Raw genomic sequence first — 15502 nt, 5'->3', positions numbered from 1 at the left:
CCCCTCTCCTCCTCCCCCTCTCCTCCTCCCCCTCTCCCTCTCCTCCCCCTCTCCCTCTCCTCCCCCCTCTCCCTCTCCTCCTCCTCTCCCCCTCTCCCCCTCCTCCTCCTCTCCCCCTCCTCCCCCTCTCCCCCTCTCTCCCTCCTCCCCCCTCTCCTCCTCCTCCTCCCCTCTCCTCCTCCTCCCCTCTCCTCCTCCTCCCCCTCCTCCTCCCCCTCCTCTCCTCCTCCTCCTCCCCCTCTCCTCCTCCTCCCCCTCTTCTCCACCCTCTTCTCCTCCTCCCCTTCTCCTCTTTCACAGTTTGCTTTCGGTTCAGACAGTCAGGAGCCATGTATCACAGTCCTCCCTCGTCCCTCTCCCTCTCCCTCTCCCCCCTCTCCCTCTCCCTCTCCTCCCTCTCCTTCCCCCCTCTCCCTCTCCCTCCTCCTGTTGCTGATCCAGCCCGCCCACAGCTCGGCGCCAGGTGAGTTTTAAACCCTTTATAAAGTTGCCGTCGTATTTTGTTTGCTGCGTTTATATATATGTGTGTGTATATGTGTGTGTGCAGGTATATGTGTGTGTATGTGTTTATATGTGTGTGTATATTTATGTATGTGTGTGTGTATATACATATATGTGTGTGTGTATAGATGTATGTGTATATGCATGTGTGTCTATACATTTGTAGATTTATCTGTGTGTATATACATGTGTAGGTTTATCTGTGTGTATATACATGTGTAGATTTATCTGTGTGTATATTTATGTGTGTATATTTGTGTGTGTATGTACATATGTATATTTATGTGTGTGTGTATATACGTGTGTGTACATTTATGTGTGTATGTATGTGTGTATATACATTTGTAGATTTATGTGTATGTATATACATGTGTAGATTTATGTGTGTGTATGTTAATGTGTGTGTGTGTATGTGTGTGTAAATACGTGTGTATATTTATGTGTGTATATTTGTGTGTGTGTGTATATACGTGTGTGTATATACATGTGTAGATTTATGTGTGTGTATGTTTATGTGTGTCTGTGTAAATATGTGTGTATATTTATGTGTGTATATACGTGTGTACATTTATGTGTGTATGTATGTGTGTGTATATACATGTGTAGATTTATGTGTGTGTATATTTAAAAAGTGTGTATATGTGTGTAAATATGTGTGAATATTTATGTGTGTGTATATACGTGTGTGTACATTTATGTGTGTATGTATGTGTGTATATACATGTGTAGATTTATGTGTGTGTATATTTAAAAGTGTGTATGTATGTGTAAATACGTGTGTATATTTATGTGTGTGTATATATGTGTGTGTGTGTGTATACATGTGTATATTTATGTGTGTGTACATATGTGTGTGTATATTTATGTGTATATATGTGTGTGTACATTCACGTGTTGATTTATGTGTGTGTAAATACGTGTATATATTTATGTGTGTGTGTATGTATGTGTAAATACGTGTGTATATTTATGTGTGTGTATATACGTGTGTTTATATTTATGTGTGTGTATCGTACATATGTTTGTGTGTATATATATGTATGCATGTGTGCATATATAGATATGCATGTTTGTATATATACGTGTGTGTGTGTGTGTATATATATATATATATATATATATATATAGGAAAAAACTGCAGATGCTGGTTTAAACCAAAGATAGACACAAAACGTTGGAGTAACTCAGCGGGTCATGCAGCATCTCTGGAGAAGGGTCTCGACCCGAAGTCACCCATTCCTTCTCTCCAGAGATGCTGCCTGTCCCGCTGAGTTACTCCAGCATTTTGTATCTATCTTCGGGTGGGATCTTGCTGTGTACACATCGAGGGGTGGGATCTTGTGTGCAGATGCCACTTTACACCGAAGATAGACGCAGATTGCTGGAGTAACTCAGCGGGCCAGGCAGTATCTCTGGGGAACATGGATAGGTGACAATTCAGGTCGAGACCCTTCTTTAGACCCAACTTTGAAACGGAGTCTGAAACATAGAAACATAGAAATAGAAAATAGGTGCAGGAGTAGGCCATTTGGCTCTTCGAGCCTGTACGCACCGCCATTCAATATTATCATGGCTGATCATCCAGCTCAGTAACCTGTACCTGCCTTCTCTCCATACCCCCTGATCCTTTAGCAAAAAGGGCCACATCTAACTCCCTCTTAAATATAACCAATGAACTGGCCTCAACTACCTTCTGTGGCAGAGAATTCCACAGACTCACCACTCTCTGTGTGAAGAAATGTTTTCTCATCTCGGTCCTAAAAGTCTTCCCCCTTATCCTTAAGCTGTGACCCCTGGTTCTGGACTCCCCCAACATCGGGAATAATCTTCCTGCATCTAGCCTCTCCAACCCCTTAAGAAACATCACCTATTCCAAGTTCTCCAGAGATGCTGCCTGGCCCGCTGAGTTACTCCACCATTTTACATCTTTCTTTTAGGGGTGGGATATTGTACATATCTAGGGTGGGTGTAAGAAAATAACTGCAGATGCTGGTACAAATCAAAGGTATTTATTTCACAAAATGCTGGAGTAACTCAGCAGGTCAGACAGCATCTCAGGAGAGAAGGAATGGGTGACGTTTCGGGTCGAGACCCTTCTTCAGACTGATGTCAGGGGGGCGGGACAAAGGGAAGGGTCCTTGGTTGCGGTCTTGCTCCCTCATGTCCGATGTACACACTTTAATACCAATCCAATGTAGTTTAAATTCTGTATTTACTGCAAAATGACTAGTCAGAGAGTGATACAGTATGGAAACAAGCCCTTCGGCCCAACTTGCCCACACCAACATGTCCCAGCAACACCAGCCCGCATTTGGTCCTATATCCCTCCAAACCCGTCCTATCCATGTACCTGTCTTAACTGTTTCTTAAACGTTGGGATAGTCCCAGCCTCAACTATCTCCTCCGACAGCTCGTTCCATACACCCACCACCCTTTGAGTGAAAAAGTTACCCCTCAGATTCCTATTAAATCTTTTCCCCTTCACCTTAAACCTATGTCCTCTGGTCCTCGATTCACCTACTCTGGGCAAGAGACTGTGCACCTACCAAATCTATTCCTCTCAGGATTTTATACACTTCTATTAGATCACCCCTCATCCTCCTGCGCTCCAAGGAGTAGAGTCCCAGCCTGCTCAACCTCTCCCTGTAGCTCACACCCTCTTGCCATGCCAACATCCTTGTAAATCTTCTCTGCACCCTTTCCAGCTTGACAACATTTTTTCTATAACATACAGTTAAACATGTACAGTTTTGGTCTCCTAATCTGAGCAAAGACATTCTAGCCTTAGAGGGAGTACAGAGAAGGTTCACCAGATTGATCCCTGTGATGGCAGGACTTTCATATGAAGAAAGTCATAGACTAGGCTTATACTCGCTGGAATTTATCGAGCCAGCACCGCCATTCAATATGATCATGGCTGATCATCCAAAATCATTACCCTGTTCCTGCTTTCTCCCCATATCCCTTGATTCCGTTAGCCCGAAGGTTAGGAAAGGTTCAGAGTGATATCGGTCGAACGTGGACAGATGGGACTAGCTTAGACGGGGCACTTTGGTCTTCATGGACAAGTTGCTTCGGCGCAACTCGATAACATCATCAGTTTATCTTCTCGCTAGCTTCAATGTGGAATTTCCCCAGGAACTTTCACTGCATTCCCCACATTCCAGTTACGAGGGGTGTGGTACGAAATGCAAACTGCACTTGTGTGTCAGCTGGTTTGCAGGAGTTGTCCTCCCAACATCTCTAAGTTTGCGGATGACACGAAGCTGGGTGGCAGTGTTAGCTGCGAGGAGGATGCTAGGAGGCTGCAACGTGACTTGGATAGATTAGGCGAGTGGGCAAATCCATGGCAGATGCAATATAATGTGGATAAATGTGAGGTTATCCACTTTGGCGGCAAGAACAGGAAAGCAGAGTATTACCTGAATGGTGACCGATTGGGAGAAGGGGAGATGCAACGTGACCTGGGTGTCATGGTGCACCAGTCATTGAAAGCAAGCATGCAGGTGCAGCAGGCAGTGAAGAAAGCGAATGGTATGTTGGCATTCATAGCAAGAGGATTTAAGTTTAGGAGCAGGGAGGTTCTGCTGCAGTTGTACAGGGCCTTGGTGAGACTGCACCTGGAGTATTGTGTGCAGTTTTGGTCTCCTAATATGAGGAAAGACATTCTTGCCATAGAGGGAGTACAGAGAAGGTTCACCAGATTGATTCCTGGGATGGCTGGACTTTCATATGAAGAAAGACTGGATAGACTCGGCTTGTACTCGCTGGAATTTAGAAGATTGAGGGGGGATCTTATAGAAACTTACAAAATTCTTAAGGGGTTGGACAGGCTAGATGCAGGAAGATTGTTCCCGATGTTGGGGAAGTCCAGAACAAGGGGTCACAGTTTAAGGATAAGGGGGAAGTCTTTTAGGACCGAGATGAGAAAGTTTTTTTTCACACAGAGAGTGGTGAATCTGTGGAATTCTCTGCCACAGAGGGTAGTTGAGGCCAGTTCATTGGCTATATTTAAGAGGGAGTTAGATGTGGCCCTTGTGGCTAAAGGGATCAGGGGGTATGGAGAGAAGGCACGTACGGGATACTGAGTTGGATGATCAGCCATGATCATATTGAATGGCGGTGCGTACAGGCTCGAAGGGCCAAATGGCCTACTCCTGCACCTATTTTCTATGTTTCTATGTTTCTATCTCTGGAGAGAAGGAATGGGTGACGTTTTGGGTCGAGACCCTTCTACAGGCTGGTTCGGGGAAAGGGAAACGAGAGATATAGACGATGATGTAGAGAGATAAAGAACAATGAATAAAAGATACGCTAAAAAGTAACGATGATAAAGGAAACAGGCCATTGTTAGCGGTTTGTTGGGTGAAAACAAGAAGCTAGTACGACTTGGGTGGGGGAGGGATAGAGAGAGAGGGAATGCCGGGGCTACCTGAAGCGAGAGAAATCAATATTCATACCACTGGGCTGTAAAGGGCCTTTCCCACTTAGGCGACTGTCGGCAACTACCTTAGTCGTAGCAGGTCGCCGAAAAAACGGCGACTGGACCCCCCCACCACAATGTCTACGACAACCTACCACCTAGTCGACGAAAAGGTACGGCAAGCTACCGACAACCGGCGACCCAATCGTCTTGAGTAGGACGTCCACCTACGACCACACAGACAGCAACCTAAGACAACCGAAGTCAGCCTTAGTCCACCCGCGACAAGCGACGACCCTGAAGACCGAAGACAACTGAAGACAATTCACGTTTCACCCAGTTTCCCTATAAAAGGCGGTCCAATTCAGTCACTGAAAGGAAGCATGCAGGTACAGCAGGCAGTGAAGAAAGCCAATGGAATGTTGGCCTTCATAACAAGAGGAGTTGAGTATAGGAGCAAAGAGGTCCTTCTGCAGTTGTACAGGGCCCTAGTGAGACCGCACCTGGAGTACTGTGTCCAGTTTTGGTCTCCAAATTTGAGGAAGGGTATTCTTGCTATTGAGCAGCGTAGGTTTACTACGTTAATTCCCGGAATGGCGGCACTGTCGTATGTTGAAAGACTGGAGCGACTAGTCTTGTATACACTGGAATTTAGAAGGATGAGAGGGGATCTTATCGAAACGTATAAGATTATTAAGGGGTTGGACACATTAGAGGCAGGAAACATGTTCCCAATGTTGGGGGAGTCCAGAACCAGGGGCCACAGTTTAAGAATAAGGGGTAGGCCATTTAGAACTGAGATGAGGAAAAACTTTTTCAGTCAGAGAGTTGTGAATCTGTGGAATTCTCTGCCTCAGAAGGCAGTGGAGGCCAATTCTCTGAATGCATTCAAGAGAGAGCTGGATAGAGCTCTTAAGGATAGCGGAGTCAGGGGGTATGGGGAGAAGGCAGGAACGGGGTACTGATTGAGAATGATCAGCCATGATCACATTGAATGGCGGTGCTGGCTCGAAGGGCCGAATGGCCTCCTCCTGCGCCTGTTGTCTATTGTCTAGGTCAGGCAGCATCTCGGGAGAGAAGGAATGGGTGGGTGATCAGATCAAGTCCACACTTGGAATTCACCAATGTCAGCACTGGCGACAACCTACGTCAGGAGATGTCAAGCTACGCTCATTGGCGTCAAACCCACTGTCACCGAAATTTTTCAACATTCTGAAAGACGCTACGACTCTTTGGTGATGACTCACGACCGTATAGGCCACCGTGCGGCCTAGTCGCCTAAAAAATTCACCTAAGTGGGACAGGCCCTTTATAAGCTACCCAAGCGAAATATGAGATGCTGCTCCTCCAATTTGCCAACTTCCTATACTCAAATGGGCCTAATGTAACAAATGAAGATAGACACAAAAAGCTGGAGTAGCTCAACGGGACAGGCAGCATCTCTGGAGAGAAGGAATGGGTGGCATTTCGGGTCGAGACCCTTCAATGTTTTTCACTCCTGATACTCTCTCCTTTTTCCCTTCAGAAAAGACAACATTGACAGTCAACGTTTTCGCCACTGATGATCCCAGCCTACCGGATGGAGTGATCGAGCTGAAGACAAACGACAGAAGCATTGTTTACTATGACACCACATTATCAAAAGCTCAGTTCATTCAGAGCGGCTTGGAGCAGTGGCATGCAATTATTGATCAGTTAATAGAACGTAATCAGGACAGTACGTTGGCAATAATGCACGGCCTTCAAAAGCACATTATGGCATTAACCAACAATTCTCTTCCCCCAAATGGTGAGTCTGAGTGGGAAAGTGAGCAAATTAGCTTGCAAATTAACTCAAATTAGTTTAGTTTATTACCGAGGTACAGGAAAAAGCCTTTTTTGCATGCTATCCACTCATCGGAAAGACTGATTACAATCTAGCCCTCCAAAGTGTTATTGAGGGAGTGCAGCGTAGGTTTACCAGGTTAATTCCCGGGATGGCGGGACTAACATATGATGAAAGAATGGGTCGAATGGGCTTGTATTCACTGCAATTTAGAAGGATGAGAGGGGATCTTATAGAAACATATAAAATTCTTAAAGGATTGTACAGGCTAGATGCAGGAAAAATGTTCCCCATGTTGGGAGAGTCCAGAACCAGGGGCTACAGTCTTAGAATAAAGGGGAAGCCATTTAAAACTGAGGTGAGAAGGAACTTTTTCACCCAGAGAATTGTGAATCTGTGGAATTCTCTGCCGCAGAAGGCAGTGGAGGCCAATTCACTGGATGTTTTCAAGAGAGCTAGATTTAGCTCTTAGGGATAAAGGAATCAAGGGATATGGGGAAAAAGCAGGAACAGGGTACTGATTGTGATAAGAGAGAGTTAGATAGAGCTCTGGGGGCGAGTGGAATCAAGGGATATGGGGAGAAGGCAGGCACGGGTTACTGATTGTGGATGATCAGCCATGATCACAATGAATGGCGGTGCGTACAGGCTCGAAGGGCCGAATGGCCTCCTCCTGCACCTATTTCCCATGTTTCCTCAACAAAACTTTTCACTATATTTCAGTGCACGTAACAATAGTAAACTAAACCTGGAGTACTGTGTGCAGTTTTGGTCTCCAAATTTGAGGAAGGATATTCTTGCTATTGAGGGCGTGCAGCGTAGGTTTACTAGGTTAATTCCCGGAATGGCGGGACTGTCATATGTTGAAAGACTGGAGCGACTAGGTTTGTATACACTGGAATTTAGAAGGATGAGAGGGGATCTTATCGAAACGTATAAGATTATTAAGGGGTTGGACACGTTAGAGGCAGGAAACATGTTCCCAATGTTGGGGAAGTCCAGAACCAGGGGCCACAGTTTAAGAATAAGGGGTAGGCCATTTAGAACAGAGATGAGGAAAAACTTTTTTAGTCAGAGAGTTGTGAATCTGTGGAATTCTCTGCCTCAGAAGGCAGTGGAGGCCAATTCTCTGAATACATTCAAGAGAGAGCTGGATAGAGCTCTTAAGGATAGCGGAGTCAGGGGTTATGGGGAGAAAGCAGGAACGGGGTACTGATTGAGAATGATCAGCCATGATCACATTGAATGGCGGTGCTGGCTCGAAGGGCCGAATGGCCTACTCCTGCACCTATTGTCTATTGTCTAAGTGATATAAACATTTTTTTCATATGCTCTCTCAGAAATCGGCGAGGCATTACTGTACTCGGAGAAACCTGTTGTCCTCGGCGAGAACAATACTTTGATCTGTTTTATCAGCGGCTTTTTCCCCCCGGCAATCGAAGTGACGTTGCAGAAAAACGACCAGCTCATCGGGGGTGAAGTTAATTCCTCGCGCCTCTCTTTTGCCGAAGACTGGCGGTTCTACTTGCTCCAGTACACACACATCCAGCCCACTGATGGGGACGTTTACTCCTGCAAAGTAGTCCACACCATCAGCAAAGAGGAGAAAGTAATGTTCTGGGGTAAGGGAAATGCACGGTGGCGCAGCGGTAGAATTGCTGTCTTGCAGCGCCAGAGACCCGGGTTCCATCCCGACTACGGGCGCTGTCTGTATGGAGTTTGTACGTTCTCCCCGTGACCTGCGTGGGTTTTCTCCAAAGATACTAGAGGAGCAAGATATATCTAGGAAAATAACTGCAGATGGCAGATGGAGTTTAATGCTGATAAGTGTGAGGTGCTGCATTTTGGTAGGACAAATCAAAATAGGACGTACAGGGTAAATGGTAGGGAATTGAGGAATGCAGTGGAACAGAGGGATCTGGGAATAACTGTGCATTGTTCCCTGAAGGTGGAATCTCATGTGGATAGGTTGGTGAAGAAGGCGTTTGGTATGCTTGCCTTTATAAATCAGAGCATCGAATATAGAAGTTGGGATGTAATGTTAAAATTGTACAGGGCATTGGTGAGGCCGAATCTGGAGTATGGTGTGCAGTTCTGGTCGCCAAATTATAGGAAGGATGTCAACAAAATGGAGAGGGTACAGAGGAGATTTACTAGAATGTTGCCTGGGTTTCAGCACTTAAGCTACAGAGAGAGGTTGAACAGGTTGGGTCTTTATTCTTTGGAGCGCAGAAGGTTGAGGGGGGACTTGATAGAGGTTTTTTAAATTTTAAGAGGGACGGACAGAGTTGACGTGGGTAGGCTTTTCCCCTTGAGAGTGGGGAAGATTCCAACAAGGGGACATAACTTTAGAATTGAGGGACAAAAGTTTAGGGGTAACATGAGGGGTAATTTCTATACTCAGAGGGTGGTGGCTGTATGGAATGGGCTTCCGGTGGAAGTGGTGGAGGCAGGCTCGATTTTATTATTTAAGAGTAAATTGGATAGGTATATGGATGAGAGGGGATTGGAGGGTTATGGTCTGAGAGCAGGTAGATGAGACTAGGTCAGAGAGAGTGGTCGGCGTGGACTGGTAGGGCCGAACGGGCCTGTTTCCGTGCTGTAGTTGTTATATGGTTATATGCTTGTGCAAATCGAAGGATATCACAAAATGCTGGAGTGACGCAGCGGGTCAGGCAGCATCTAGGAGAGAAGGAATGGGTGACGTTTCGGGTCTGAAGTCCAGAACCAGGGGTCACAGCTTAAGGATAAGGGGGAAGTCTTTTAGGACCGAGATGAGAAAACATTTTTTCACACAGAGAGTGGTGAGTCTGTGGAATTCTCTGCCACAGAAGGTAGTTGAGGCCAGTTCATTGGCTATATTTAAGAGGGAGTTAGATGTGGCCCTTGTGGCTAAAGGGATCAGGGGGTATGGAGAGAAGGCAGGTACAGGTTACTGAGCTGGATGATCAGCCATGATCATATTGAATGGCGGTGCAGGCTCGAAGGGCCGAAAGGCTTACTCCTGCACCTATTTTCTATGTTTCTATGAAGAAGGGTCTTGACCCGAAACGTCACCCATTCCTTCTCTCCGAGATGCTGCCTGACCCGCTGAGTTACTCCAGCATTTTGTGATACCTTACAGGAACAAGATATACCACTCGACCCTAAAAACCCGTAGTATGTCACGGCGCCATTTTAGTAGGCAGAAACTTGCGGAAACCTGCAGAAACATTTAAAAAGAAAAATAACAAAATCTGTGAATTGATAGATGAGATATATTCTGCATTTTAATGGTATCATCACACATACTGTTCCCCAAAACATTGATTACGCTGCGAGAGGCGGGTTTTGTTTACTAAAATGGCGGACGTTACGCTCCTTTGCGTACTACACTTCAATATAGGCGATTTCAACGGAGTGGTCCATTTTGTTCCTCTAGTATTTTCGGTTTTCTCCAAGATCTTCGGTTTCCTCCCACACTCCAAGGACGTACAGGTTTGCAGGTTAATTGGCTTAATTTGTGTGTAATTGTCCCTAGTGTGTGTAGGGTATTGTTAATGTGTGGGGATCGCTGGTCGGCACGGACTCGTTGGGCCGAAGGGCCTGTTTCCGCGCTGTATCTCTAAACTAAATTAAAATACTCGGGTAAATTATTCAGGGCGCCAGAGACCCGGGTTCGTTCCCGACCACGGGCGCTGCCTGTACAAAGTTTGCACGTTCTCCCCGTGACCTGCGTGGGTTTCCTCCGGGATCGTAAGCAAGGAAGGAGTAGAATTAGGCCATTCGGCCCATCGAGTCCACTCCGCCATTCAATCGTGGCTGATCTATAAGAAAATAACTGCAGATGCTGGTACAAATCGATTTATTCACAAAATGCTGGAGTAACTCAGCAGGTCAGGCAGCATCTCGGAGAGAAGGAATGGGTGACGTTTCGGGTCGAGACCCTTCTTCAGACTGATCTATCTCTCCCTCCCAACCCCATTCTCCTGCCTTCTCCCCATAACCCCTGACACCCGTACTAATCAAGAATCTATCTATCTCTGCCATCTTGCAGATGATACTAAGCTGGGGGGTAGTGTGAATTGTGAGGAAGATGCAATAAGGCTGCAGGGTGACTTGGACAGGTTGTGTGAGTGGGCGGATACATGGCAGATGCAGTTTAATGTAGATAAGTGTGAGGTTATTCACTTTGGAAGTAAGAATAGAAAGGCAGATTATTATCTGAATGGTGTCAAGTTAGGAAGAGGGGATGTTCAACGAGATCTGGGTGTCCTAGTGCATCAGTCACTGAAAGGAAGCATGCAGGTACAGCAGGCAGTGAAGAAAGCCAATGGAATGTTGGCCTTCATAACAAGAGGAGTTGAGTATAGGAGCAAAGAGGTCCTTCTACAGTTGTACCGGGCCCTGGTGAGACCGCACCTGGAGTACTGTGTGCCGTTTTGGTCTCCAAATTTGCGGAAGGATATTCTTGCTATTGAGGGCGTGCAGCGTAGGTTCACTAGGTTAATTCCCGGAATGGCGGGACTCTCGTATGTTGAAAGGCTGGAGCAATTAGGCTTGTATACACTGGAATTTAGAAGGATGAGGGGGGATCTTATTGAAACATATAAGATAATTAGGGGATTGGACACATTAGAGGCAGGAAACATGTTCCCGGTGTTGGGGGAGTCCAGAACAAGGGGCCACAGTTTAAGAATAAGGGGTAGGCCATTTAGAACGGAGATGAGGAAGAACTTTTTCAGTCAGAGTGTGGTGAAGGTGTGGAATTCTCTGCCTCAGAAGGCAGTGGAGGACAGTTCGTTGGATGCTTTCAAGAGAGAGCTGGATAGAGCCCTTAGGGATAACGGAGTGAGGGGGTATGGGGAGAAGGCAGGAACGGGGTACTGATTGACAGTGATCAGCCATGATCGCATTAAATGGCGGTGCTGGCACGAAGGGCTGTATGGCCTACTCCTGCACCTATTGTCCATTGTCTATTGCCTTAAATATATCCACTGACTTGTGGCCTCCACGGCCGTCTGTGGCAAAGAATCCCACAGATTCACCACCCTCTGGCTAAAGAAATTCCTCCTCATCTCCTCCCGAAAGGAACGTCCTTTAATTCTGAGGCTGTGCCCTTTGGTCCTAGACTCTCCCACTGGTGGAAACATCCTCTCCACATCCACTCTATCCAGGACCTGTGGGATGACTCCGTCTTTGTTCGAACCGATATAAAAACAAATTTCCTCATTCAAACAATTGCCGTCTGCTTTGTTCACAGAACCAGAAGTGCAAGACAGCAAAGAAGCCGAACTGGACACAAGCCAGCTTATCGTTTTGATCTGCGGTGCGATCTTAGGAATTCTCGGCACAGCAACAGGTTTCGGCCTGTGTTTCTGGTCTCGTCTCACCAGACAGGACTCTTGGGTAATCCGGATCAACCCTTTCGTGAGGGTAATGGATTCATCGTGACAAATGGATCTGCCGTCTCTGCCTCTGGGAACTGTTTCCACAGTACACATCGGTGAGGCCAAGCGCAGGCTCGGCGATTGTTTCGCTGAACAGCTCTCCTCAGTCCGCGATCTCCCGGTTGCTAAACACTTTAATTCCCCCTCCCATCCCCACACTGACCTTTCTGTCCTGGGCCTCCTCCAGTGTCAGAGTGAGGCCCAGCGCAAATTGGAGGAACAGCACCTCATATTTCGCTTGGGCAGCTTACAAATTAGCAATAGGCAATAGACAATAGGCGCAGGAGTCGGCCATTCGGCCCTTCGAGCCAGCACCGTCATTCAACGTGATCATGGCTGATCATTCACAATCAGTACCTCTCCCCGTACCTATTGATTCCGCTATCATTATGGGCTCTATCTAACTCTCTTGAAAGCATCCAGAGAATTGGCCTCCACTGCCATCTGAGGCAGAGAATTCCACAGATTTACAACTCTCTGAGTGAAAAAGCTTTTCCTCATCTCCGTTCTAAATGGCCTACCCCTTATTCTTAAATTGTGGCCCCTGGTTCTGGACTCCCCCAACATTGGGAACATGTTTCCTGCCTCTAACGTGTCCAATCCCTTAATAATCTTATATGTTTCGATAAGATCCCCTCTCATCCTTCCAAATTCCAGTGTATACAAGCCTGGTCGCTCCAGTCTTTCAACATACGACAGTCCCTCCATTCCTGGAATTAACCTAGTGAATCTACGCTGCACGCCCTCAATAGCAAGAATATCCTTCCTCAAAGTTAGAGACCAAAACTGCACACAGTACTCCAGGTTTCGGTCTCACTAGGGCCCTGTACAACTGCAGAAGGACCTCTTTGCTCCTATACTCAACTCCTCTTGTTATGAATGCCAACATGCCATTGGCTTTCTTCACTGCCTGCTGTACCTGACTAATGTGAATTTCCTGACTAATGTGAATTTCCTTCAGTTCCTCCATCACCTTAGGTCCTCTGACCCTAGTGTTGCACTTTGGAAGATTGAATACGAGGTGAAAGTATGCAGTTAATGGCAACACCCGTAACAGCATTCAGGACATCATATTTCAGTCCCGCCATCCTGGGAATTAACCCGGTGAACCTACACTGCACTCCCTCAATAGCAAGGTGTCCTTCCTCAAATTAGGAGACCGAATGGCCTACTTCTGCTCCTATTGTCTATTGTCTAAAACTGCACGCAATACCCCAGGTGTGGTCTCACCAGGGCCCTGTACAACTGCAGTAGGACCTCCTTGCTCCTATACTCAAATCTTCTCGCTATGAATCCTATACTCAAGGAGGATGTTGCCAGGACTAGAGGCTCTGAGTTAGAGGGAGGTTGAGTAGGCTGGAGTCTCTTGCCCTGAGTAGGTGAATCGAGGACCAGAGGACACAGGTTTAAGGTGAAGGGGAAAAGATTTAATAGGAATCTGAGGGGTAACTTTCACACACAAAGGGTGGTGGGTGTATGGAATAAGCTATATGGAACAGCGAAACGATCGCCAAGTCTACGATTAGTACGGGTGTCAGGGGTTATGGGGTTAAAAGGGAGAGAGAGATCAGCCATGATTGAATGGCGGAGTTGACCTGATGGGCCGAATGGCCTAATTCTACTATCTCTTATGGTCTCACAAAATGCTGGAGTAACTCAGCGAGTCAGGCAGCATCTCAGGAGAGAAGGAATGGGTGAGAACTCTCGACCCAAAACGTCACCCATTCCTTCTCTCCTGAGATGCTGCCTGACCCGCTGAGTTACTCCAGCATTTTGTGATACCTTAGAGGAACAAGATAGACCACTCGACCCTAAAAACCGTAGTATGTCATGGCGCCATTTTAGTAGGCAGAAACTTGCAGAAACATTCGATTTGTACCAGCATCTGCAGTTTAGATTTTTTAGATTTAGAGATACAGCGCGGAAACAGGCCCTTCGGCCCACCGGGTCCGCGCCGCCCAGCGATCCCCACACATTAACACTATCCTACACACACTAGGGACAATTTTTACCCGGACAATTAACCTACATATCTGTACGTCTTTGGAGTGTGGGAGGAAACCGAAGATCTCGGAGAAAACCCACGGGGAGAACGTACAAACTCCGTACAGACGGCGCCCGTAGTCAGGATGGAACCCGAGCCTGCATTCGCTGCATTCGCTGTAAGGCAGCAACTCTACCGTTGTGCCACCGTGCAGAAATTTGTAGTTATTTTCCTACACATATCCATGTTCTCCAGAGATGCTGCCTGACTACTCCAGCTAGGATCTTGAGCAAAACACAAACTGCTGGAGGATGATCAGCCATGATCGCAATGAATGGCGGCGCTGGCTCGAAGGGCCAAATGGCCTCCTCCTGCACCTGTTTTCTATGTTTAAGTCAGTGGGCCAGGCAGCATCACTGGAGAAAAATGGACAGAGGATGTTTCGAGTTGAGACTCATGAAGTCAAAAGGAGAAGTGAAAGTGTTTAATTCTCATTTGTACCAACACCAGAACAACAACATTCTTTCTTGGCACAGCTTAACAGCCCAGTGGTTTGAAAGTCACCCAAGCAGAAGTTGCTCTTTCTGCCGAGCTGCATTCTTTTAGATCCTCCCTGAAACACTTCACCCCACACCTGTTACCAATGTTTCTATTTTTACTTCTTGCGAATTAGGAGAGGTATATCTTCGGACACGTGAGCCATTAAAACTACTGTGAATTAAAACCGAATGGCCTCCTCTGGATATCAAAAAAAGGATTCCTCTGATGCTCGAAATCCGAAGCGGAAAAATAAATGGTGTGAATTTTCGGAGAATGTGAGGTCGGGCTCGTATTAAAAGCGCCCGCATTTCCTCTTTTCACAGCCACTGCCTCTTGTGTTAACCAGCATGTTACCTGCTGGTTACCATCTCTATACTAAGATTCTCGTTTGTTTGTTCGTGAACTACAGCCAAAACGGTACACGATAGCGCGACAATTTTAGGCCCACCTTACTCACCGTCGTCCCTTTGGTGCTAATGGAAGAAGTTTCATTGAAATCGGTGTTATATTTTTAAAGTTATTCACATTTTAAAGTTTAAATCGATCTCCTAGGGAGGGAGCGGGGAGGGAGGGAGGTTTAGGGGGGTTGGGGGGAGGGGAAGGGGAGGGAAGAGAGGGTGCTTCACCAATGCAGGAGAGGTTTGGGCCCAACGGGACCACTTGGTCTAGTTTACTCTTAAAGACTAGGAAATTTGCACGTTCAGATGAAAATTGACTTCCTTAGAGTTTTTAATGCTGTGCTCAACCACATGGCCCACTTGCAGTCTGAATATTAATCCATTCTCTGCAACTTTTTACAG

The 15502-nt window shown here is 46.5% G+C and overlaps 1 pseudogene across 1 annotated transcript; it reads left to right on the top strand.

Moving 5' to 3' along the window:
• Positions 1-329: 329 nt before the first annotated feature.
• LOC144611030 (uncharacterized) lies at positions 330-13860 on the top strand (annotated as a pseudogene). Its single transcript, XR_013549473.1, has 4 exons — positions 330-463; positions 6450-6713; positions 8090-8371; positions 11992-13860. The product of XR_013549473.1 is annotated as an uncharacterized LOC144611030 (transcript).
• Positions 13861-15502: the final 1642 nt, after the last annotated feature.

This window comes from Rhinoraja longicauda, chromosome 39, assembly GCF_053455715.1.
Source record: "Rhinoraja longicauda isolate Sanriku21f chromosome 39, sRhiLon1.1, whole genome shotgun sequence".
NCBI lineage: Eukaryota > Metazoa > Chordata > Chondrichthyes > Rajiformes > Arhynchobatidae > Rhinoraja > Rhinoraja longicauda.
The sequence above is the reverse complement of the archived record's forward strand: the minus strand, read 5'-3'. Positions and strand labels throughout refer to the sequence as shown.